Below are 27,006 nucleotides of genomic sequence, written 5' to 3' on the forward strand. Positions count from 1 at the left end.
GGTGTTTTTTAACTGGAACCTTATACATGGAAGGTTGATCCTTCTGTGGACACAAAGCAACATTCCCTTTGGCTTTGTGAGGCAGGATCAATAATTTTCTGGAAAAGCGCACATTTCTGTTCAGTGGCTTTATTAAAATAATGTTTCTGGCTTTTGCTCTAGATGCCAGGACTCTGTATTTTTCTTAGTGTCAAATTACCTTCAGTCCAGTCTAAATGCAATCTGAACTATGTTAAAGTATGCAAGATATTGCCAGATAAAATAAATTGGTAATGCAGTGCCAGACATGTTTGCACTGAAAAGAAAGTGCCCCATATCACTTACCTTTCCTAGAGCTCAACACATTTTATAAGGGAATTGTTACTCACTGGGTACTGAGCATTGCAAGACTGGTCAAAGGTCAAAGCCATTAGAAGAACTCTGACTAAAACCTAGCTTTTCTGACTCCCATCCCAGTTCCCTGTGCAGTCTACCTCCTGCCTCCCAGTGTACTTAGGGCATAAGCCAACACGAACCCATTCAATGGAAGGCTTTTCCTTGACTTTTTGGTTTTTGAATTGGGCCCTGTAACATTAACCCTGTTCTGGGGACATGGTTACAGTACTGTTGACCCAGTTACATCAGGGTTCCATTTTGCAGTATAAATGTTACTTACCTGTGTATTTGTTATATCCTGTATTCCTGTTACTGACTTGGGCATAACCAAATCTAGCCTGTTTCAAGAGTACAGTTAAACCCTGGAGTGCACTGTGCAGTGGAACAGTGTTGTAATGAGGTCCCCTGTCAGAGCTGTAATTGTAGTGCGGTTGTATATGTTCAGTTACAGAGTTTAGCTAATTATTGCAGGAAAACCATGCAGGCAAATTCAGCCTGGCTGTAAACAGGCATTGCCTTTGATGGTACTGGGCAACAATGTTTCCTCTTTGTCCTACAGAACTTCTATTGCAAGAGCCTGAATTCCAGGTTATAGATGTTTGAAATGGAAACTGGGGATGAGTACAGAAATAAATCCATGTTTTTCCACAGAGCACTGGGGTACAGGAGCATTTTTATACAATTGTCAAGGTTTCCTTTCGGCTGTCACCACCCTATCATATATTTGCATAGGTTACCAGGCACAAATCCTTTTTGAAGGTAATGTTGCAAGTTGAAGCTGGCTACATGAAGAAGTTAAAGCACAGTTACTTAAAATAATTATTGATGCTTTAGCAGGGCTGTCCAACTTCTGAGCAGCTAGCAGCCATGGACCAGACCGCTGGCTCCCTTACACGTAGTCACACAGCTCATGGACTCTCCAGGAGCCCTGTGTCCTGGACAGCACAGTTCTCCCACCCCACAGGCAGCATGAGTTGCCCTCTTCACCCTCCTGAGGGCTGCAGGCTGGGCCCTTCCTGCCATGCTGTCTTGCCCCAGAGACTTCAGCTGCTAGCTACCACAGCAACAGGAGCAATGGGGGCAGAGGCGACCAGGCAGGAGCCCCGGGTCTGCATGTTAACTCTTTGCAGGTTACCTGTTGGACAACCCTGCTCTTAAAGACAGTGAAATCAAGCAAATAGAGACAGTAGCAAAGCTCTTCATAGTTATAGAGAGAGGGTAGTTAGCTTTGTTAGTCTGAAGGCAGGTAGAAGTCAAGGCAAAGTGGCACCTTAGGGCGTGTCCACACATGGAAGCACGTGTGCTTGCAGCAGCTCATATAGAAGCAGTACAGATTTGAGCCAGGGCTTTTTGCTTCAGCGCACGTGCTCCGACATGCACTTTGTTGTGGAGCAAATTGTGCCATCTGGGGCAAAATAACCCTGCCTGGCTCCTCCCAGATCTTCAGCCAGGGAGAGCTAGAGCCCAGGGCCAGCACCTGTGCTGTCCCCAGCAGTATAAAAAGCCACCCTGGCAAGTAGCTCAGGGCTACTAGTTCTTAGGAGCTTCTGGGGCCCAACCAACTGGTACCTGGGGACACTACCCCTTGTGTCAGCAGGACTGCTGAAGCAGCCCTGAGAGTTCCTTGTACCCTTTACCCACTGGAGCAGTCTGGCAGTGGGGGCTGCTGCCTGGCTGTGACCTGCTGTGCACCTGCCAGACCTGGATGGGGACTGCACAGCCAGTAGAGGCACCTGCCCCTCTGGGCCAGCTGCCAATGGACTGCAGTTGCAGGGTTGGCCTTTGTGCAGCACTTCTGCCATGTGTGCCCCCTGCCCAGCCATCTGGGCAGCTATCACCTGGAAGATGTTCTGGGTGTGGTGACCTGTTTTGAACTGTAAAACCATGTCCTCCTGGCCCCATTTGTCCAGCAGGTCAGCCACAGCCAGATGGGTCCAAAGTGCCAGCTCTGAGCAGGCAGTGTCCTGCCACTGGCCTCCCTAGCAGGAATCCTGGTGTTCCCTAGTGGAAAACTGAAAAATCCCTGATTAAAAGAAATCCCAAAGTCACTCTGTAAAATACCCCCAAATCCTGTTCCTCCACAAGTAAAACAAAAGACCACTGTAAAGACAGAGAACAAGAAAGAGACAGTGATCAGTTTGACAGTGTTTTATTGATATATCTACAGTGTTAAAGCAAGTCTCATCATAATAAGAAAGTGAACTGTAATACATGGTTCATGAATTCATGAATATGATTTGCTGCACTGCCACAGGGTGATGACCCCCACACAAGAGGTTTGGCCCTCTCACAAGGGGTATGGGTCCCCAATGGGGGATTCAGTCCCCAAACAAGGGGTTTGGCACCCCAACTGGGGGTTCAGCACTCTCACAAGGGGTACGGCCCCCCAACAGGAGGCAACCCCCACACAAGGCGCACAGGCCCTCAGCAGAGGTCAAATGGCCCCCACAGGGGAAACCACTCCCCTTGCAAGGCCCATATGCCCCACCTCAGCCCTCCAGTTGCTGCCCCACCTGGCCCCATCCCTCACCAGTTGATGCAGCCCCCAATGGCTGCCCACCCATCCTCACCCCTGCAACTTGCACCCCTAGGCCCCCAAGGCTACCCTCACACCCCCAGGCACCATCACTTAAAAAAAAAAAAAAAACACAGAAAAAAAAACCAAAAAAAAGAGGAAAAAAACAGCTTCTGCTTAGCTTAGAAGCAGGGGCTGGGGGGCTCTGGGGCCTCCTGGCAGAGCCCCCCCCAGGCAGCACAGGACAGCAGGGGGCCAGGAGGGCTCAGGCCGGGGCTGCTGGGGCTGTCACCCTGCCCCGTACTGTGCGGGGGGGATCCCAGGCAGCCACACGTCAGCTGCAGCTTCAACTGCCAGTAAGTGCCAGGTGGGTTTTTTTGGCTTTTTTTTTTAAGTATGGGGGGTTGGTGGGGGCCAGAGGCCTGGGGGGGGTCTGGCAGGGGGAGGGGCTGGCCCCAGCAGGGGGAGGGAGCCTTGTGGGGGCTGGCGGGGGGAGGGGGGGCTGGGGGAGTGGGTGGGGCTGGTAGGGATTCCCCCCCATGATCCCCTCCCCTATCCTTCAGCCCCCCGACCCCTTACTCACCCGCACTGGAGCCCTGGTGCTGAAACATGTGGCCTGGCCGGCTGCGTGTTTCAGCACCAGGGTGAGGGCCAACCATAGACACACTCTGGCAGCCAGAGCATCTCCATGGGGGACTGTGTCCTGCGCCGCTTTTTTTAAATGTCGATTTTTTTAGACCCCTGGATATCCAGGGGTCTAATTTTCTCCCCGCGTTCCCACACATGCCTGTTGCTCCGCCTCAAAGGGGTTTGAGGCAGAGCAAGAGGCACATGTGCGCTTGTGTGGATGCGCCTTATAGGCTAATTCAGAGAGTCATAAGCAACAGTCACTCTATCCTGTCCTCTATGCATAGTTATATTGGTATTAATCTCAAGTAGCATCATTAACTTGAACAAACTAATGCTGGAATGGTGTATACTTCGGCACCCTTTCTCATGGGGAATGCTTACTTGCTTACTGATGGTCTTATTAAAGCTTATGGTTTATTTCATCAGAAGGTAGAAATAGCAGAAAATAAATTTAATGATATGTTTGAGTGCTGGGTTTTCCTAAGGGTTCTCTTAAGAGCTGGTCATTGGGATATTTCATTTTACCTGCTTTAGAAGTCCTTTTTTAATCTTCATCATAAGGAGTTCCATGTGCCTTCACTTTTTTAGGAAACCATACATCTGAAGATGTTTTGGCTAAATCACCTTTGTCATTTTGTTCATTTTTGCTGTTTTGCCAGGCCAGTGTAATGGCAGTGGTACAGAAATGGAAGAAAAATATTAAAATCAAGGACAAATGGATACAAAAGGGTATAAAAGGCCCTATTCTGATATACTTCAGGTTCATGCAGAGGTAATCTTACAGACTTCAGTGCATATATAACTGGAGCAGAATGTGGTCCACTGTAACTGATAAAACAAGCTGATAGAAGCTTATGGCTGAAAGCTGAGTTTCCTTCCCTGAGTATTACTTTTTGTTTTATGAGGCAGTTAATTGCTAAAGGGGGGTGAGGAGAAACCAACTTGTTTTATGATTATGACAATGGTACACTGTATTTTAGCCTTGGTACAATATCAATAAGAAGACAATCACAAAATGGAAGTTTACTGAGATGGTGAACTGCATTTAATTCTTTGTCTTCAGTGTTGAATTGAAGTAAAGTGCTTCCCGTATTTTCCCCTAGATCTGGCTTTGAATTTTGATCTTCAGAACTTAGTTAGAGATCCATTTCTTTCTCAGGCCTTTGCCTCAGGGATGTATATGGGTAGGGGAAAGGATGTAGAGCTTTTTGGTGACAGGGAGTCTCTCTACGGCAGTCTCTTTATAAGCATTTGCAAATACTAGTCATTGTACCAATATCTACAAGAAGAAATATTGTGTCTGAAGTAGGAAAAAAATAATACATAAAAGTCAGGGGTGTGGAAATAAATCCTTGTCATGAACTATTTAAAAAACAAGACAGTGCCAGCCCCTCCCAACTAAATGACTAACTCACTGATGCATGACACACGTGGCATTCATAGTTTTATTATTAATGTCAGCTTATCCAGGGTTCCAGCTAGAGTATGAAATTAAAGGTGACCTCCAAAGAATATCTAAAAAATTTGGCCCGATGCCTTTTGTAGCTGCTTTTTGTGGTGCAGAAGAAAGCTTGCTATATTTTTGTCTTTTTAAAATAAAACAATTCTCTCTTTTTTCTCAGAAATGTCTTGAGAACCAGGTCTGATCTTTCTGGGATGCAGAGGGAGCTTTCCAGCAGTTCAGAGATGAGCCCACTTGAATAATTCTCATCTGAATCACTTACTGAATCTTTTACTGTTTTACTAGGTCCCCAGTCATTGTTCAGCCTCTCAGCCTAGGTGGAATTTTACTTTCTAATTTTAAAAAACAACAGGGGTTTTATTTATTTATTTATTTTAAGTGAACCCAGCCCTTCCAGTCTATACTGATCCATCACAAAGTAGCAGATGCAGGCACTATTTGGTTCCACTGCAGTTTACTATTAGCAGCACATTGAGGTGAGCAGGAAGGAATTTTTCCATACTGCTTTTTTCTCTAAGAGTTTTCCATGTGCTGAGTTTAACAGAGTAATAATTCACCCATTTATGTGCTGCAATATCTCCAGCAAGGATAGAATTTTAAAATTAAATAAAAAATCAGGTTGACTCCAAACCAATTAAAACTTTAAAACTAGTATTTTTTTTTTTTACTTGCCTCTCTTTCTAATGATTTTTATGATGGGTAATATTGGACTGCATCCTGAAAAATGCTCCCTTAATGGGACCTGAGTCTCACAGGATCAATCCTTTGTTGCTTATAAGGCTTGTTAATATGTTCACTTTGTCTTCTGAGTAAAAAGCAAATCTCTAGTCTTATACCTCGAAATATTGATGACAGTGAAATAAAGAACCCTGAACTGGATTCTGATCTCAGTCTATGTCTGGACTAATGTCACAGACTTCAGTGTTGTTCAGAGGCCTTTGATCCTGCACAACTGATGTCAGTGGGAGTTCAACCACTGAGTTCAATGGAGCTCAAAGAAGGCAATTGTCTGTAAGATTAAGCTTGTATGTAGTGTTTGCAGGATCAGTGCCTTGATTTCTGCCTCTGTTTAGATTCTTATACAGCCTCCATCACTTTAGTATATGAAGGTCTCTAAGGAATTCATCCTTAGAATACCGTCAGCAAATACTGTCAGCCCCATTTTACTGTTTAGAAACTGAAGTAAAGGCAAAGAGAGATTAAAGGCTAGAGCCACTAGAGCATTGCAGCACCTTGATTTTAGGTGTCTAGCTGTCTAGTGGAATCCAGAACCTTTAGCTCCTTATACCAGGGTAGTCCAACTTCTGAGTAGCCAGGTGCCACAGCAGTATAAACGATTTCCCTCCTGGACTGTACATCACACTGGCAGGCACCCCCCAGCTCCTACATTGTACACATGGGTGCCCTGTCCTCAGATTCAGCTTCCTGGCTGCAGGCTCTCCTGCTGTGCTGTGCTATGCAGACACCCCAAGTTGCAGGTTCCCCTGGCACTACAGGCTGCACCCACACTGCTCTGTCCTGTCCCTGGAGTGGGGGCAGGAAGTAGAAGCCAGAGGAGAGAGGGAGAACCTGGACACCTGGGCTGCTGCCGTGGCTGGAGAGATGGGGCAGTGGGAGCAGGGATGGGGGTGGGAGGGAGGGAAGAGCCACATGTGAGGTATATGTGGCATCCAGGCTGCCAGTTGGACAGCCTTGCCTTATACAATACATGGGGAGTATCAGTTGCCTAAAAGTGGAAACCACAAAAGCCTGCATGATGAACACCTCAACATTAACCAGTAAGAAATACTGAGGATAGAGTTTGTTTTAAGTCTTATGTTAAGCACCTTCCTCCATTCAGCATTCATAGCCCTGAACCCTCTTCTGGAGTTAAGTGCCTACTACACCAGCAGTTTCTTATAAAGTACAGCCATGGGTACTAGTACCCAATTCTTATCCAGTATGTGAAATTTGGGAGACTTGTCTTCTGTTCCCTCTTCTGCTTGAGGGGACTTGAACACTTGCTTCCCATGGGATGCACTAAGCACCAGCTTGTAGGGTATTCAGGTAAAGTACTCCATCCCACCTGCTGAAGCTGCTCCAGCAGGGTAGAGATTTGGAGAGTGAATGAGTGCAAGAGCCTTGCTCAGGGGACTTTGCGTAAGGCCACCTCTGGTAGGAGTGCTCAGAGAATGTCTACCAGCCGGGGCAGGTGCGCAGTTTGTAGATCCCACTGGGACTATGTCATGAGAAAGGTGGCAAGCTGCTCAGCACAAGGAGTGCTCAAGTTCACCCTCAAGCATCAGGCAACTTTAGTGTCAGAATCTGAGGTTCCACCATGTATAGACTGTCAGTACCTCCAGGTTCAGGTGGCACCTGAGGGGAGGTTTTAAAGATCTTTATATCCTAAAGCAGTTTGGTGCCTGTCCCTCATTAGAGCAAATATTGAACACATACTTTGAAAGCCAAGTGAATGTTCTAGCAAGTGGGCATTCCTTCCCCTCTACTGCAATTTATTTGTGAAAATATTTGTATCTTTCCATGGTCATATAATTTCTGACTCAACTTGTTTCCAAAATAACTGGCATTAGACAATCTGCCAGGACTACGGAAAGCCCCTCGTCCTGGATAACTCCCAGTCTGACCTTTCATACTCAGCCAACTATGGAGAGCTAAAGAAAGTGTCAGGCCCTTTAAGCATTCTCTCTGGTTAATATGAGACTAAAACTGCTTTCTGAAGCAGTTAACTAACCAGGCCAGCTGTGTTGGGTGTGTGTGTGGAGTACAAGCTGTGCAGGGTAACACTATTCATCTCTGTTCCTTGCAAGCTTCATACTGCTTTTTTATGCATCCTCTGTCTTCACTGGAAGTCTGAGGCTTTTCTGCCCCCACATGCTGCTATCTGACCCTCCTTTTGGCTTCAGTTCCTGCATGAATGAAATGCTAGATCCAGGGCAAAGGTAATAGGAGGGCTGCAGTTTGTTCAGACCATAATTACTATTTGATGAGTTAAAGGGCCAAGTCATGTTTCTGTTGAAATTGCTGGGAATTTTACTGATGCCTTGTCATAGTCCATTCTGACCACTGAAGCAGAGATCAAATTAGGGTGGCCTTAATCTGTGTGGCATCCAGGGATCCTTAAGTAGTTGAAGTACAAACACAACATACTATCTTGCCATCCTTCTATCCCTGCACTGGTGCATGAATCACATTGTAAATGCTTGGGAGATATGCATATCTGTTAATTAAATTTATGACATAGCTATTAAATATTACTCCTTAAAACTGTGGTTCTCAGTCTTTTTAGACTCAGGACACCCCTCAGAAAATAACAGTTCTTAGTTTTCACTGATTTTCTTATTATGGAAAAATAATACAGCAGTTTTTCTGTTGCAGAGAACTCAAAATGATCACTTCAGAATTCTTAACACTGTAGATTCTTATTTGAAATCATTGAGTGCATGCAGCAGTGGCACATAGTTGTGCTGCTGCTGCTTGTGCCCAGGGAATGCTTGGGCATGTGCACTCTGACACATAGCAAGTTGTCCCTGGTGGGGTAGGAGGTCTTGGGGGCTTCCCAGGGCTCCAGCAGTAGCAATCTAGCATACAGAGCCTGGCTGGCACCTGGAGTGCGGCTCTAGGCAGCCAGGCTCTGGTTTTGGGTGGCACATGCTGCCACCATGTGTGCCACCTTGCTCTTTTCAGGTGAGAGGTTTTTTTTTTTTACACTGGAATCTCCCAGTGTCAAAAAACCCCACCATGATGCTACTTAGCAGTGCAGCAAATGCCTGCACATCCAGCATGTGCAGTTTGCAGCACCGCAGATGGGTTTGTGGTGCCACTTAGTGCATGTGCGCACTTGTCTGGACGCATCCATTGGGTTTACCTTGTGAATCATGTTTGCACACCTAACAGTGCTAAAGTTGTGTGGCATCCCACAGCACCCCTCAAAGGATCTCAAGGCACCCTAAGGTGCTACAGCACCATGGTTAAGGATGGAATGGGGCCGAGGGACCTAGTTTCTATTCCTGAGTCTGAGGAGGGGACTGTTCCCTTGTGAACAGGGCAGAGGAAGGCTTGTGTATTCTAGTCCTGGTTTTGAGAACATAGAGAAAACTAGTACTTGGCATAGAGGACTAGCTGTCAGAATTCCTAATAGCTGTTCCCAGGTGTAAAAAAGGAAGTCTTCAGCATCAGAGGAGAAAATGCAAAGAACTCAGAATCTCCAGAGCCTTGGTTCTGAGGCAACCAGCCAGCACCTCATCCTCCTCTTAGCAGGCTTGTTTCATCTGTATCCTTCAAGCTGCCTGATTCCCAATCTCTTGTTCTAACCACTAAACTTGTAAGAAAGAATCTGGCTGTCAAATCTGTACGTTTAGCAACAATTAAATCCATAGAAAGGATGTACCACCTGAAACAGAGCAGTGCTCTTTGAAACTGTCATAAAGAAAATATCCTTTTTATAAAAGCATGTGGATTTCTCTGCTGAAATGAAGCTGAGTGACCTAGTTCAGCTATAGCTAGAGCTCTTCAAATGCCTCACTCAGCAGACACAGTGGTGGGTCAGGCTGCGGCTGAATCATCACTTTTAGTTCAGCAGAGGTTGGAGCTTTCACACTGTTTTGATTTCACAGTTTTTTTTATTTATGTTACACTGATTAAAATAAAGTTTTGAAATAACTGGAGGGACTGGGTGTCTCCTTTTCTTAACCTGTTTCTTGAATACATCACACCAAGGGAGTTAACAGTGTGGTTAACAAGTCCTTGTCCATTCTGTTGTTGGGTTACCATTACACAGCTTGGAAGGAATCTTAACAAGACAGCTGCTGTGAGTCTTAGCAATCACCTTTCCTTTGTAGAAACAGCAAATCGTAAATGATTCATCGTTCTAAACAGATGAGGGCCAAAAGCTTCACTGCCTTAAACCCTGTGGAACTCCATTTCTTTCTTAACACTTCTCAACATTGTAGGCTCCTGCTCTCAATTACAAAAGGTGAATGCACCCTGTGTCCTATGGCCAGGGTTTCTCAAGGGAGAGATCTATCTGTGAAGTCAGGTGATGACTGAGGCAAAGAAAGGATCCTTCATGTACAGATCTCTGCATCTCCATCCATTATTCATCCTCATGTAGTCTGGTGGCAGAGTGCTGGGGGAGGGGCTGCTAACTGAGCACAGTGCAGAGGTGGGGGAATCATCCTTCAACTTTATGCCAGTTAAACACACAATTAGGGAAGCACAGGCAATCTGATCAGACAAGAAATCCTCCTATTCTGATGTCCTGTCTCCAACAATGGTAAGCACGAGATGCTTCTTAGATGGTGCCAGAAATCCTATAGTGGACAGTTACAAGGTGTCTTACCCATAGGCCAGTCTCCATCTTTCTTCAGGTCGTAACCCTAATCAGTAGCTAGATGTTTGAATTGTCCATATAAATATTTAATCTTCTGTTTATTTCTCTGCGTAGCTCCTTTTTCCCTCCCACCAGCAGAGTAGGGATCATCATGGCCAAGAACTTGGGGTCCACCAGAAGTCAGACCCAGAGTACAGGTGTCTGTGAAGATTGCCCTGGACACATGCTGATCCCTGGAGAGTTATCAGATGTGGGACTCAGACCCTTACGGGGAAGGCAGGGAGTCGAAGCCCACTCTGCATTGAGACAAATGGAGGAATCTCTGTAAAGAATTCTCTTAGGAACTTTTTCTGCCAGATTTCCACTCCTATTAGTTATTTACTACAGGGAATGATCTGGGCAGTGGTATTCACTTCATGTGTCAGTACTGGAATTAGGGCACAACCTGGCTCTAACTTAGCAGTGGGAACTGGTCTCCATTAGGATCACAGATTGGGTGTGGAGTCAGGGAGAAGCAGAGCTGGAAGGAACCTCCGAAGTTCATCTAATGCATCTCCTCAAGGCGGGATCATCCCTGACCAAAACCAGTCCACTCAAGGATTTATATAGCCTGCTCTTAAAGACTTCCAAGGATAGATATTTCACAGCCTCTCTAGGTAGCCTGTTTCAATGCTTAACCACCCTTGGAGTGAGAGAGCTTTTCCTAATATCAAACCTAAATTTCTCTTGCTTCAATTTGAGACCATCACTTATTGTTCTGATCCCTGCAGCCCCTGCAGTATGGATCAGAAAGCATTATACTATAGACGAAACTTTCCTTAAGAAAAAAGAGACATTCTTCAAAAAAAAAAACAACAACAAGTAAAAAGCACTATGTAGCACTTAAGGCAAGACTGAGCAGCAAGGTAAGAAGAGTGAGAGGGCAGAATACAGAATTAGCCTAACAGATAATCAACCAGCAGTTTTAACGTGCTTTATTTTCTCTGTCTAAAAAAAGAAAACCTGCTATTCCAGTGAACTTGAATATTAGAAAAAAACCCTGCAAAAATAATTTGACACTCTAAATGCTTGAGGTAATAGAATACACAGACTGTAAAATGGTTGTGCAAAGCCAGCTTTGGTCTGCTTTAAAAAGCCTACAAAATATATATGTTTCTGGTAGATACTAATCAAAATCCTTTTCACCTAGGCATCACTTATCATCTGTAGGTCCTGAAGGCTCAGATTTCCTTAAGTCACCACTGGTTCATGGAGTCTTAATTATGGGATACTTCACCTGAAATGCGACTTAAGTTTGGAGTGTGGGGACTTGGGACTTCCTGAAAATCAGGCCCCTGAAAGCCTACAAAGCCTATCTAGAGTTAGGTGTGCTTTTAGTTTTGGCATTCTACAGATGGAGATGTGAGGTACAGAAGTGGGGTCAAGTGGCTTGCCCAAATTCACACAACATGGTAGTGGCAGATTCAACAACAGAGCCTAGTTCTGACTCCCAGCCCTGTGCTCAGCTGCAAAATGCCACATTTCGTTCTTTGGGGAGATATGATGTCCATACCAGTCTGTGAGCAGAGAAAGGCAGTTAGCTGTGTCAGTCTGAAGTGATGCAGATGGTAGAGGAAATTTATAGCATGATCTTAAGTGAGCCCAAGCTCACTTCATCAGACATAACTTCTGAGTGCTTTTTGGTGTGATTACATGAGAGAGTCTCTTTCTCTGTACCACAATAGGGAAGGCAGGATTAGTTAAGAAGCTCTTATGTTTATTTCTTAGGTCTGCTTACTTCATGACTGTCAAAAGGAATTTCTCTTTGGAGACTTCACCTATAGATGCTCCTCTCTTTGATCTCACTTTCAAGGCTTGCAAAGGTCAATGGCCAGGCCACTGACTTTTTTCTGCGTGCAGTTTGACTGACTCTGTTTGTTTCATTTTGGATTTGATAGAGTACAATATGTAATTGGTGTTTTAACTTTCTGCAATTAATAAATTGTATGCATGAATTCCTAACTATTTTTAGGCAGATTCAGTATTTTATGCAAATTAGCTAATTAGCAATCGGGTTAAGAAGAATAATGGGTCACAAAATGTTCTAACTTCAACAGTTTTAATAACTGCAGTTTAGACAGTAATAAAGGGCTGGTTAATTTTATTGTAGCATGCTTTTGTGAAAATAATTACGTCTATGACATGAGACTTCACGACCACATTTGCTTCTAATTTGTTGCTGACTAATATGAATATTAGTGAAGTATATATCCGGGAGGCTGTAATATCTTAATGGGTCAATTTTATCTGTTTTTTCACTGTTATTTTAAGCTGCCCTGAGCCTTTTTTAGGCGGGCAGTGTAAAAAGCAAATAAATACATACATACGTTGGAGAGGTTTTTTAAAATATTTGTTTTTAAATCGGTATTGGCTAAGATGAGTTTCTTCAAATTTGCCTGTGAAATCAGTCCAGGTAGTAAAATTAAGCCTTTGTAGGTATAGTTAAGAAAGTGTTTTCCCGGCTGAGTCATAAACATACATCTTTAAAGAGCATGTCCTGAACTTGTTTTATTAAAAAGCCTAGTTAGAAATGTTATTTGTTTCTGCTCACCCATTTGTTGTCTTTAACATGGGGGCCCTCCTTTTCTGCTTCTGCCTACTGTTTGCTGCCAGCTGAGTTCTTGTTTGAATTCTGCCACTTTTAGTAGTAAGCAACTTTTTGCAGATCCAGGTGAGGGGCCTGTACGGTGGAACAGTGGAACTGCTTATTCATAAAATGCTGTCAAATGCACAAGGAAACAAAATGATAAAGAAAGAAAATATTCTTTTCACTCATTTATTTTAGTTTTATTTGAGGGGCAATAATATTCAAATGAAATTGTGACTGATGTTCTTTCTCTGTCTTGCTAGCAGTACTGAAGTTCCTCAGTGATGATATTACATCTTGCTAATAATCCATATCCTGGATTGTAGTTTATTTCTCTTTACCTAACAAGAAAGCTACTTGCAGCTCTTACATTTTTCACTTTTTTCACCTGGGGCAGTGACTAAGACACACCTAGCTATTCCAGGAGTACAAAAAAAATACACATCTTAATAATTTCACATGTATTGAACCATACTTTCAGAGCATAATTCTTCCCATTCTCCCTACTGTCACAGATCAGACTAGTTAGTGTTGATGCTTTTAAAAATCTCAGACTAAACAAATGAGGATTTCCTTTTTATTAAGTGTCCTGTTTCCTTGTTTTACTACTTTTAGCTCCAAGCTAAAGATACTGCTTTTGAATCAACAATGAGTCATCTCCCTACAGCTGTATAAGCAGCCTGCCTCCTGGGGTTTGGGTTTTTTTTTTTAACAGTCTTGTCACCTTTGTTAAACTGGTTTGCTATAAGCATGCATAATAATTAATACTTCCACTTCCATTTCTAGCTCACTTCTAGGTCTTCTGATAGCTATTGCTCTTTGGATAATAAAAATTCTGGAGGTTTGTTCCTTTAAACCTAACATCAGTGAATAGTTAAAGAACAGTAAGCTTAATTGTCTTTGTTACTGAGAATTCTCTGAAACTTAGGTGCTTCTTTTCTCTTGCTCCAAATTTTCGGCAGTGGAACGGTGCAGTTATGTATTTATGGACAAGTGACTGTGTAAGCATTCCTGTGACCTCTGCATTACAGGCAGCTGGAAGTGCAAATGGAAGCTATATGCATTAGGCCCAGGGGGTAGGGAGAGCCTCACATTACATGAGTGAGCCCCCCAGCCCTATTACTGATAGATAGAGCAGTGGTGATGATCATTCAAAGGAGCAGCATCCAGGCTGTGTAGGGTCAGAGGGCAACAGCAAAGGATGTAAGATAATGAAGAGAGAAGGGATATCTCAGAGAAGACTCCCCGCCCCCGCATTTTCTTAGAAGAGAGGCTGTGGCCCAGAGCTTTATCCTGAAATCTGGCTGAACATTTACATAAACACTCATATGGAACATGCTTTTGAGCACACACTACATGTTATATCAACATGTAACTACCATCCTAGACAGGCTAATGCTAAAGAGTAATTTCCTGGAAATCAATACTCCAGATAAAAATGTTTTGCATTCCTTTTTTGACTACATCTCATAGTTCATTCCCATCTTAAACTATTTTTCAGTCAATCACTAACTCCACTAACTATGAAAATTACTGTGGACTTTCATAAGTGCAATGGACGGTAGAATGGATCCCTTTGTAAAGGTTACTTGTGGGAAGGGAACAAAACAAACCTGAAGTGTAACAAATAAATGGAAACTATGTTTGAATAAACCAGTGTGTCTGATAGAAGGAAGCACTCCACAAACATATAAGAATAGGTATCAGTGTTTTACATTGCTATGGCTAGAGTACAGCCTAGCACACAGGAGTACAGGAAGTAGGAACCTCGGGTTAGATAACTTTTTGCTACTGGTTGGCTTTGTGATGTCACTTATTTGCCTTGTACCCCCGTTTCCTCAGTCATATCTATGTGAGAGAGCTCAACCTTCCATCTGTGATGCCAAGACAACGGCCCAGTGGGAAAAACCCCAGCGGATGAACCTGGGACAATGAGAGAGAGAATAATAGCTTAATCTGAGGAACTATTAACCAGGGTCAAAATTATCAGATGTGAGCTTAACCAAATGGAAAGGCCTTGCCCTAAGCAGTTAGCAAACACAGAGGCAACAGCATACATTAATTCCTGAAAATAAAGTATTTCTGGCCACAGGTTGACCTATATGGAGCCAGAGACTATCCACACAAATCAGAGAGAGTCTAGTAAATCCAAATTGCTGTAAAAGAGCAGAGGGGCCTAGTTTATTTTCTTTCAGTTTTTTTCCATCTAGGATCCATTGCAGTCAATTTCCCTTCTACCTGAATCACATACTGGTATTTCCCAACAGGGTGTTTGGCTAGACAAGAGCTGGTTCCAGTGACCTCTAATCCTGGTCAACCTTATGGTCTGATAGTGATTAATAAAGTGATTAATAAATAAACTAATTAATAATGATAATAATGTGATAGTGATGATAATAATGTGATAGTGATGTGTGATTAATAGTGATAATAAAATGATAGTGATGGTTTCTGAGAGATGCTAGAGATCTAATTAAAGGGCAGAGGCATTATTACTGCTCAGAATTTTTTTGGAACCTGCCAGTTAATGCAGTATAGAAATGATAGTGACAGAATTAATTCAAGAAGGTTAGAGAGAAATCTGCCTTCTTGCCTTGGGATGGGAAGAGAACATGTAGCATGTTACTGGGAGATGGCCAGATATAGGACAGACCCTAAGCAATGAATGGAAATTCTCAAGGCCTAACAAACAAGGCAGAAATTTCAGTATTGTTGCAGCTTCTAGGGACATTTCTTCTAGTTCCACTGCTGCAGGCTTGCCAACAAGTAAAAATCAAATAGAAACCAAATAGCATTTTTTTCACTGTCATTTAGTTGGTCATTACCAGTGTTGGAAGGAATAAAATGTCAAGGTACACAAATCCAAAACTCTCCTGAAAATATACATCTTTATACACAGGTCTTTGAGCCATCCAGTTACAAACACAGCTAAGTATTAACCCTTTTTCTTGTGTATCATTGCATTGCATTTTAACCTGTTCTCTGTGTTCCTTGATTCAAGGTGACACCTTGAATTGGAGAAGTGATTCAAGGATACCTTGAGGCCAGTCTGAAGAAATGCAGTATTAGCATCAATACCTGGGTCCTGAGAGTCAAGCACTGAATCATCCCCAGTAGTGCCATGATGTACAACAAAGCACTGATCATTTTGAGCAAACTTGCCCTTCTCTGGAGGCAGACAGATGAGAGAGACAAAGGGAAAGAGCTGTGACTCAACGTCTCCAGGATCACTCCTGCCTTTTGAAACTATTTGCCACATCTTCAATTAAACATGCCAATCTTGAATTGGTCTCATCAGTCATCTACAAACTTACCGATGACTTCTCTATTTACTGGAAGACTGTCATCCTCCTATTGACGGGCTGCCAATGACAATAGTGTCCTTTAACTGTCTTGTCAACTTCTAAGTCACTTGGGGAGCTACACATTGATTGAGGAGATACTGAAGAGAGGGTATTTACAATTAGTTCTTAACAATTTAAGACGTTGATACCTCTCAGTCTCCCCAGGATGTTTACCAGGTTCTTGCTGCATTTCAGGTTGGGTCTGACCATCAAGAAATCCCTAGAGGGCTTTCCTTCCATCCTAAAACACCCAGGAAGTATACAGCTTAGCCCACACAACTTCCACTGTAGAGAGTATGTGGTATGTCACTGTCACCAGACAGGTGACCAAGCCTGCTACTCCTCCTTGAAGAACTGGAGAAGGAAGGTTGTGAATTAGACCTCTCAGTTCCTGCTAAAGATGAGAGAGGATATTTGAAAAAAAGCAGGGCCTCTTTTGGATCTTGTCTGTTTATCTGAACTCCCAATATTTTGAAGTCTTGCAAATGTGTTTGGAAATTCAAAGTAAAATTGGCTAAATTTACTCACTCTGCACACAAGACATCTTCCTTCCTTGGGAGCCCCAGCCTCTCCTCCAAATTGTCTCAGGGACATTCTTGTGGATTCTGGCTGCTTTAGAATGTGACAAGATCCCACTGCCTTACAGGAGTCATGTGCCTCATATCATCTCACCTCACCTCCTTCATAGCCCTTTCCTTTGTGCCATGATTTTGGTTTTGGAAACAGAAATGCAGTGTTTCAGGATAAAATACAAGTGGGAGTAGGCTAATCTCTCAAATGGAAGGAAGGCAGACTCTCCCTATCGGCTGTTGTCTTTGTCAACTCCTGTTGATTGTTAGTGGAAAGTGACAGTGTATTTAATCTTGTGGTAGGAATGAAGTCCCCCTTTAAATACAAAGCCCTGCCTTAGGAGAGCAGCTCCTCAGAGAAGGTTGCCAGCAAAACAGCCATGGAAGTTCTCATTTATTTTTATGCCCGATGCTACTGTCAAAATTTTTGTTAAAAGTTATTTTGAATATTTAATAAATACACTTTCAATATTGTGAGTCATTAGAACCCATCATTTCTGCTATGTGTTGTCACAGTGTGTTCATGTTTTATGCCAGTGTGCCAAGCATGCAGATTAGTAGCTATGGCCATGTGAAGAAAAAGGAATGCACTTGCCATTCTCCTGCCAGAATGCTCCTTTGGATGAGAATTCCACTTGGATGAGATATGAGACTGGCTTCCTTCTGGCTATCATCCGCGTCTGTCTGGGTGCCAGTTAAAGACCCCTTACTACTCTTCTAAAAGAGTTACAAGCCTATTTATAGAGGCATATAATTTACACAAGTTGTCAAATGCTTTTAAAAAAAGAGCAAGTGGGGAGACTGCAAAACTGAACTCTTGTCAAGTATTTTATATTTCAGAACTCTCTTTTTGGGAGAAGAAAATACTTGTGTTTAATAAAACAAAAGATGGATTAAAACACGCACTAGAGCTAAGGGGGTTTTCCAACCTGAGTGCAAACTTCAGGTTCTTTTGTATCATGAGTATTAACTAAAATGCTAAATCCAAACATCCCCAAACTCTGGGGGAGTTTGAAGTCAGATCTAAGCTATGAAGCTTTCAGCCACCTCTGTTAAAATAAAAGAAGCATTTATCTGGCACAAGAAAAAAAAAGTTTGGAAAAGTGTGACAGCAGACAACTTCTGTCATCTGTCTCTCTTTTTTTTTTAATTTGTCCTTCAGCGCTTTATAAATCTGTCCTCTCTGTGGTATGTGAAGTCCAATGTTCATCAACATTGTCCATGTCATTCCGCCTTTCTTATCCCCTGGAACCTGGAACAAGGGATGTGAAAAAGGTTCCCACACTTCAGTTCACAGTTATAGTAGTAACATCCAATTAAGGCCATTATTTTAAGAATGAGACTAGGACAAGGGATAGCAGTGCATATTTCTTTCCATAGCCTCTTTTTTCACTAGTTATCCTAATGCGCCATGATCCAGGAGTTAAGTTTTTCAGTCAAATATGTAGTATTTTTTACTGTTCCACTCAGTAAATGTTCTATCGCATGCCATGTCTTATGGCCCTTGCTCAGTGTTTGGGGGATGCTAATTATGACAACCTGCTGGACAAGAAGAAAAAGTGCAAGATGGGTATTTTATTTGTCATTGTGATGATTTTATAAAGTGATTTTATAAAAGATTTGATAAATAAAGCTCTATTTTATAAAGTGACAGCCATTTCATTAAACCATAGCTGCATATCCGCTTAGGGAAACTGTGAAAACTCTTTCATTGAAGGGTTTTCAAGGAGTGGCTGATCTGTCCCGGATGATTCAATAACAGTAACTCCTGTGAGGGATTGGGCTAGATAACTCTTGAGGTGCCTCCATTCTTGCAATCCTAGAGAAATGAGCAGTGGGCTGCAAGTCAGGATACCTCTAGGTACTGCTTGTTCTACTGCAGACTCTTTCTGGCCCGAGCAAATCCTTTCACCACATTGCCCCAAATGAGGATAATGATATAATGTGAAGATTGATCTGCTAATGTGCACAAACTTCTGACACTGAAGTTTGTGGAAAATGTGCCCTTTATTTCAGTGGGAGAGACTTAGGATCAGCAATTAACAGATTATCTCCATATAACTGCTGGGGAAAACTGAGGCAGAAAGCAAGACTCAGTATTAACTTCACAGAGAGATAAGATTGTTAGGACAGCACTTTGAATATGTCTAGTGTCAGACTAGTGTCTAGTATTAGTATTAATGAAAAGTAATATAATTTATATGTACATTAGGATATAAGGAAGATGGAAATAAATGAAATGGACTAGATGACCTAATAAGTCTTTATCATCTCTAGAAGTGCTGAGTGATTCTGATCTCATACTGCTATACTGGCTTAGTTCCATGTGCTTCATTAGAGCTTCTCCTGATTTATACTCTTGTAAGTTGAGATTGGACACCGCTGAAAGAAACACATAATTTCATATTTTAAAGAGAGATCTCTCCAACACATAACCTTTCAAACCCCAAACTATGTATTAGCTTTTGTAGACAATTTTGAGAAGTTGTATTTTCTGCATTCAGATACTTAGGTTTATGCAAATGATAATAGTTGAGGTAGGTTTTTGTCTTTTTTTTTTTTTGGAAAACAAATTTTTGAGGCACACAAGAATTTGACTGTCCAGAAGTGATCTAAATTGTGATCCAGTTCCCCTTCAAGTACATGATGAAGGTCTCTGTGGTCAATCCCATACTGAAATGCCATTCTCATTCAGCAAAGCTCTAACCCTAAGCTCTGTACCATAGTGTTATGCCATTGTGTCAGGTCACTGCTGTTTATTTGTACTCTAGTGGCACTCGATTGGCTTAAATTAGTGGCTTTGTTGACAGTCAGCACTGTTTAAATAGAACACTGATAATAGTTATTACTTTAATGATGCCTTAATGACACCCCCTTTAAAGGGGAACAATTTACAATTCTTAATGCATGACAGAAAATGCAGACTGTTTAGGTAGTAGATGGGTTCTTCCAACCTATTACAATTAGTTTGTCTCAGTTGTACCTGTTCATGACCAAACATATCCTCTTGAACCTTCTTATAAAACTCCTGAGAACAGAGCATTACTCGGGGGAAGCACGCAGAGAGGGGAGACTCATTTAGAGTTTGATGGAACAACCAGTTTGGCCAAGTTTAGACCTGCTTGAAAGACACTGGGCATGTCTACACAAGATACTACATCGCCGTAGTGATGAGCTATGGTGACATAGTGTTGGTGGGCACGAACTGTGATGCTGCTGTCACTGCGCAGTAGGGTTGGAAGTGCCCCATGCAGCGCCAAGACTGCGCAGTACCAGCAGTTACTAAATGACTGTGCAGTAACAACTGCGCAGTTGGGCACATGTGTAGACGTGCCCCCTATGCTGAGTTTACCAAACTTTAACTTCTTTTTGATACATTAAAAGCATGTTAATAGTAATTGTATCCCCCAAATCCTGTCCTGATTATAGCAATAAATAGAATGTAACAATATCTAATGCACACATCTAAATTGAGTAATATTGTGAGCTTCAGGAAAATCTTCTTTGACTTCACTGCATTTTGAATCAAGGGCTATTTAAGGAATGATCCAGAATATTGAAATGTTTTAATGCAGCGATGTACTCCTGCCTCAGTATTTAGTCCTCATGTTCATTTCTGTTATATCAGCCACTTTATTAAACCACAGTTGACTATCTGGCCCCACCAGAAGCCAGTGCATGGCACGTAAAGTTGGATGACATTTTTTCCGCAAATATTAAATGATCCAAAAAATACAAGTTTGAGGGAACTGAAACTGTTCACACAGTTGGTAATATCTTCCACTGAAAAGGCATGAGGTGGAAGGGAGGAAGATTTTGAAACAGCCCATATGTTTTGTTTCAATAATTCCTAAATAATTTAATTTCAAAATGATATTTTTTTCAGACTTAATCTCAATAGTTGAGGAAATAGATGTAAAATATGGTTAAATAACCTGAAAAGTAAACAAACCATTTCATCTCTGGTTGAAAGACATGTTTCAAGCCAGCCAGAAATGAAATATTTTGGGTGTTTGGTTCATCAAAAAACACAAAATACTTGGTTTCACATCAGCCCAAGTCAACATTTTTCAGTTTTTCAGCTCAGCCACTGAACTGAAAGATCCACTATTCACTCAGCTCTAATGATATGCCAGTCATTGTAGTGGCTTTTTAATAATATAATTACAGGGAAAAATAATTAAAGAGTTACATCCAGAAACAAGGATTTGATTCTGAAATTTAAAAAAAAATCAAATATGTATGGGGAAGAGTTGTTTTTGATTTGGGAAATTACTGACAGGCCTTTAAAAACATAAGAAGGTTGTCTGTGAAGGCAACCATTACAACAATGATAAATGGCTGTGTGGTAACACTGAAAGTCCGGCATGTTACATGTCTTTCATTTTTCTGAGGGACATGTTAAATATACTAGAAAAGTGCTTCAGCTCTGCTTTTTTTTAACAACAGCCATATTCCTTGTTTGTATACCACACAAAGAACTTCTTTTTTTTGCCAGGCAACGTATACAGTAACAAAGTTTTGAGGTAGAATTGAAATGGCCAGTATACTTGAAGGAGAAAGACATCATTAATGTGCTTTAGACACCATTAATTATTATATTTTTGTAACAATGGCTCTAGGTATTGTATATAAAACTGACTGAGGTATTACTAGTAGCAGAACAATCAACCCATTCTTTGTTCTAAAACTGATGGCTGTGGCAATTTGTATGAGTGCAGTAGGCTCCATGGGAATGTTACACACCAGAGCAGCAGACCTGCTCCATTTCTGCAGTATGGAAATTATAATTATGTTTCCTGGTGGTACCAGCAGATGTTTGCATTGTGCTGGTGGTACAACTTGGTACAGGAGAGCAATGCAACTGGCCTGCTGTATAATGGAAGATTGGAGTTAATACAAGAAATGCCTGTGCGCCTATGGGGTGTCCCTTTGTGGTTTTCCACATGCTTAAGACCTATTTACCCTTGAAAACTGTTTTAGAGAAATTTAAAAAACAAGAGCAGAAGACACAGAATGAATGTTTCCAATTTATTGGAAGGTTATCCATAAAGAAAGCTTGGGAGGAGCTGGCTGGAATTCAAGGAAAGTAATTTGGTTTCCCCTCTCTAATTCAAGTGAATAAAAGTAAGAAAGAGAGACCCAGTGGCAGCAGTTAAACATCCTTATACACTCATTTACTCTCACTACCCGCTATGACATTCAAGGAATTATGATGGTCCCTACTTCACTGATGAGGCACTGAGATAGAAAGGTGAAAGCTGGGATTTTCACTGGGGCTGATGAACCTGAGTACCCAATTCCTTTAACTTCCAGTAAGATTTGGATGTTTAATATCCTTTACATTGCTTTGAAAATTTCAGTTGAGTCCAGAGATAATCAGTGTTCATTTTAGATAGTAGTATGACTACGGGGCCTAGTTCTCTTCTACGTTGCATGTTGTACAGGTGTTTACACTTAGAAAATGAGCATAAAGTGCCACTATTCTGATGTGGTAGCATCTTACAGTCACCGTGAAGCATGCATGTCTGTGGAAGTAAAGCATACATGACTGAGGAAGTCAGTGATGTATTTGATAGCTGTGTTGGTCTGAAACAAAAAGAAATGCAAAACTCTAGAAGTCTTGGTTCAGAGATAACACCTTTCATTAGACCAACTAAGAAATCACAAAAAAAATTATCTTTCTCTACAAGCATTTGGGCATACATGCCCTTCCTTAGGCTCAGGAAAAATTAAAGATGGTAAAAAGTTCCCATAGGTAAGAAAAAACCTTCATTTTTTGCACAGAGGAAGCTAAAGGTGGAACTCTGTTCCTTTGGGCCCATGGAGGTGTCCTCTGGGTCCATGATTTCTTCCCTGGTGGTGTCAGATTGCAGAAATGCAGGGAAGTGTAGAAATCGTTCTTGTTCAGCAATGAAGTTTAAATCTGAAATTGGCTAAAATTTGGCATCTGCCATGTTTCAGGGATGTATTTGATAGCCATGTTGGTCTGAGACAAAAATAAATGAAAACTAGAACTCTTGGTTCAGAGATGATACCTGTTATTTTGAGGAAGTCAGGGGAACTCCAAGTGAAAGGAGTTCCTTGTTCTTGACCCTGGACTTCTCCAAACTCTCCTCTCTCAGGTCTCTTTTACATACAAAGTATACTATGTAGGAACAATTTAAGGTGGGAGAAAGGATGTGGGGCTTTACTGTTCATCAGCTGCTCTGTAGTAACTACCAGTGTACATGCATTTACCCTGTGGTAAATGGAAGCTACACTGCAGCAGCTTAGGCTTCAGTGAAAGAGGCCAATAAATTGATCATATGTCCATGCCCTGTGTTGCACTAGTTGAAAGAAAAATGCATGTGTAAGCCAACTTAAATCACTTTAACTATGACTGAGATTGATTTAGCGCATAAATTAAAATGATATAACCAATTTTAAATTGGCATAAGTGTGTCCATACAGGTTTGAAGCAGGTTCACTAAGTTGTTTTAAGCTCATCTTCTAAGTGTAAAGAAGCCCTCAATATTTTCAACTGTTTCTGAGTTTTATACTTGGATATCTACTTTAGAGCATTTTCTAAAACTAAGCCCAGACAATAACTAACCAGAAAACTCTGGCAGGAAAGGCATTGGACTTGGGTGTCCTTGTATGTCAGTGGAAAAATGAAGTAGTTCTCCTGAAGTCAGAGTTCTACCAGTATAACATAATTCTGTCTGACTTATCAACTCTGGATTCAAACTGGTGTAAAAAAGATCTGAGCTGGGCAGTATCACATCAATGCCGTTCTTCCAATACAGAGCCAAATTCCCTCATATGCTCCAGCTGATTTCTGAATCTTCAGGAAAGCGAAGTAGCCAATTGCACTGGCCAGTTACACTCCATCATTGAACAAAGAAGCCAAAGTGAATAAATGAAGTTGCCCCTTTGCCTGTATTTTCTATGTATTTCTTTCACTCCTTTTTATTTCATGTCTGTTTACATTAAAGAGATCTTTGTTTAGGAATTTTTCTCTCATCACTCCTCTCTTTCAGGGTTTTCTTTCACTGGTGATGAAGGAAAACAGCAAGGCATCAAAAAAAAAAAAAGGGAAGAGGGAAAAAAAGACAAACACACTGCTTCAATTCACTTTCCTGTCTTGTCAGCAGAAATGCCTCCAAATTTTTTAAATTTTACATAAGACTTTGGTAGCTTTCTGAAAAGCCAGTGATATATTTAAAGTAGGAACTGCTTCTTGCTATCAAAGGCTCATTAATTTGCAATGCATATTTTCTGTTTCTTTTCTCTTCAGAAGTGTTTGTTTAAGGATCATGTAAGACCTTGGAAATTAGAAACTCTTGTTCTACCCGATCCTTGTCGCCCTTCCATACACAGTACTAAATGTCATTCAGGATCACAGGATTGCATGGGGGAGTCAGTTAGGCAGGTGATCAGAACAGGCTGATTAAAAAAGGAAGGAGTTTCTGTTTACAGGAGACTTTTTAGCCATTAGCACAATGAGAAGATGAATACACTGTTGCCCGATGAAGTTTTTCTGCTATACTATTATGTTAGGTTTCTCTTAGAGTCTCTGTATCCAATGATTAGGCCAAATTCAACTGCCAAATGTATGTAGATGGCTACCATTGATTTCAGTGTCAGATCTGCTTATACATTCAGGAGTATAAGTTGGCCTACTCATGTTACAACTCAGCAGCAGAAACAGTCAGTTTGAAACTGATTCCAGCTTCTTATACCAATGAACTATGAAAGCAAAGAAGAAAGAAACTGCCAAAATAAAAGGGAGACTCAAGGATGCAGCTAATACTTTTTTTACTTTCAATTTTCATCTGAGGCTTTGATTGGACAAAAACACAAGCCATAAGGCAGGTAAAGGAAATGTAATTAGGAGGCATAATTCTGAACACCTGGCTGTCCTCAATACACCTGTACCCTACTACCTCTGCACATCATACACCACAGCCGGAATTTGAACTCTTTCAGGATGCAATATAGGACACACCTGTTTTTTATGGAGATGGCAAATTACTGAGGGGGAGTAAGGAACAGAGGTGACTTGAAGGGCCTAGGATAGGCTGGGATGGGAAGTAGACCTATTTCCATAATTATAGTTAGTGGTGGGATTAGCATAGTAGGAATGTGGTATTTTGTTTGTGGTCTTTTGACCTAGTGAACCTCTGTGTGTGTTTCATATAGCATCCAGAGTTCTAGAGAGTTTCTTTAAAATATTAATTATAAAAGGTTCCTCCAAGCCCCACTATGCCTGGGATCTGGTAGCTTATGGAGTGCAGTTGGGCTATATCCTATATAGTATAAAAAGGAGCAAGAAACACACTGAAAATTAAGCATTATTTAAAGCAAAGTAATATACAGCTGTATTAGTTGTGTCAATATTTAATTTAATTAATGGTTTTATTTGTGACATTTCTGCAGGCATTTCAGACTGCTGCTAGATTGTCAGGTTGGAGCAGCAGCTGCTACTTGTTTAACTCAAAAACAAGGTGGCTTCATTGTGGAATTCAAGATCTATGTGCCATCCCACCTCCTCCTGGCAGCTGGGAGGGTGTTGGGAACAGGGGAAAAGACACTGACCCAGAAAAATGTGAGTAAGAAAATGGGCATGGATAGTGCAGGATAGACACATATCAGCTATGGAGGGTCTCAGTACTGCTTGGAAATAGCTACCCACAGCTGTGTGGGGTCCTGAGGGAAGTATACTGTGGAATGCAGCTTTTTTTTGTTTCATTCCTTCCACCTCAGGCCCATCTTTAAACTTCTGCCGTCTGTAAAACTGGTGCAGATGGTCTTCTGCTGTGTCCTAGGGAGGAACACGTTGTGGAGTCAGTGTTCTGTGTCTTTTCTATACCAAGTTATACAGTGTCAGCTTCCCTCTGCTTCCAGAACTGTGGGATGACATTCTTGAGGCAAGGATTTTTGTGGGTGATATCTTTTTTCTGGACTACACTCATAGTTAGGAAAGACTTAGACAAGCATTAGAATGCAATGCATTCTTGTAAGATCCAATTGTCTTTTCTACAGATTCCAAGACCTTTTCTGCTAAAGCTCAAGGCATTTTTCTTTACCTACAGAACTTCTTTAAAGCAACTTAAAATGTAGCTTAAACCCAACATTTATATCTTGCAATCTCAATCTACTCATGCCTTGAATTATAACATAATTTTCTTGCTATTAAATAGGGTTTTCAGTCTATAGAGAAAGATCTAATTCTGTTATGTCTGGAAAGTAAACAATCTCTCTATATTTTTGTCAATCTTGTTAAATTCTGCTAAACCTTTATCACTCTCCACTCATACGTATAAAAATAACCACTTCAGTTAGCTAGTGAGAATCTTCAGTGTTTGTTTTGTTAGTATAAGTAAAACTGGAAAATGAAAAACTTTTCAAGACATCAAGCTATATTATGCAACTTTATCTACAGAATAAGATGATAAAAGGTGTTAAGCTAAAGTTTTACTATATCTTGATTTTCTTCTTAAAGGACAAATTTCCATTGTGATGTTAAACTGATATCCAGTAGCCAAACTGTCATAAAAAGCTAGTGCTGTTTTTACATACACCTGTGTATTACATACAAAATTATCTTTAAAGAGTGTTACGGTGCTAGAGTCAAGAGGTCAGATGTGATGAAATACCAGAATTAGAGTTACTTTCATACTCTTCCTACTTTCAACTCCTTTGCTCAGCACCGCACCAACATGGGCCACTGGAATAAATTATTGCAGGAAAAAAATCCTGCTTAGCCCCTGAAATCCTGTCCTGAAGCATGCTCCATACAGATGGAGTCTCCAGAGAATTCAGCCACCAGATTCTAACAAGTCTCCTCCAAGCATGTGTGACTTATGATTTGTTCAGACTTGAAACTTGATCAAATTTGGGGGATTTCTCATGAGAACAGCAAAGGCAAATTTCTGATAGTCTCTCCACAAAATGTCACATTCTTGTTCCAAAAAATATTGGTGATAGATTTTCCTAATGAAAGAATTGCAAACAAAATTTTAGGAGGGAAGAGACAATATATTTTTGCCTGATAGGAATTAGCTGAATCCTTTTTACCAAAACTTTCTGAAACGGTTCAGTGTGAAGCTAACAGTAGGCTGAAAAATTTAGCTTGAATAGTTAAAAATCTGGCACAGTTAAAAAACAACTG

At 41.4% G+C, this 27,006-nt stretch overlaps 1 protein-coding gene across 5 annotated transcripts in view; it reads left to right on the forward strand.

Moving 5' to 3' along the window:
* LOC149862972 (uncharacterized) overlaps positions 1–27,006 on the forward strand; it is a 184,043-nt gene that overhangs the window by 27,310 nt on the left and 129,727 nt on the right. For 2 of the 5 annotated variants that reach the window (XR_016442933.1, XR_016442934.1), the window contains exon 2: positions 15,939–18,497. The exons of the other annotated variants lie outside the window; for them this stretch is intronic. The gene's annotated coding sequence lies outside the window, so the exon portion shown is untranslated. Of the gene's footprint in view, positions 1–15,938; positions 18,498–27,006 lie in introns of those variants that run through there. 5 annotated transcript variants of the gene reach the window in all.

The sequence above is a fragment of the Crocodylus siamensis genome, chromosome 6 (assembly GCF_052110815.1).
Source record: "Crocodylus siamensis isolate JL-2025a chromosome 6, ASM5211081v1, whole genome shotgun sequence".
In the NCBI taxonomy this organism is placed as follows: Eukaryota; Metazoa; Chordata; order Crocodylia; family Crocodylidae; genus Crocodylus; species Crocodylus siamensis.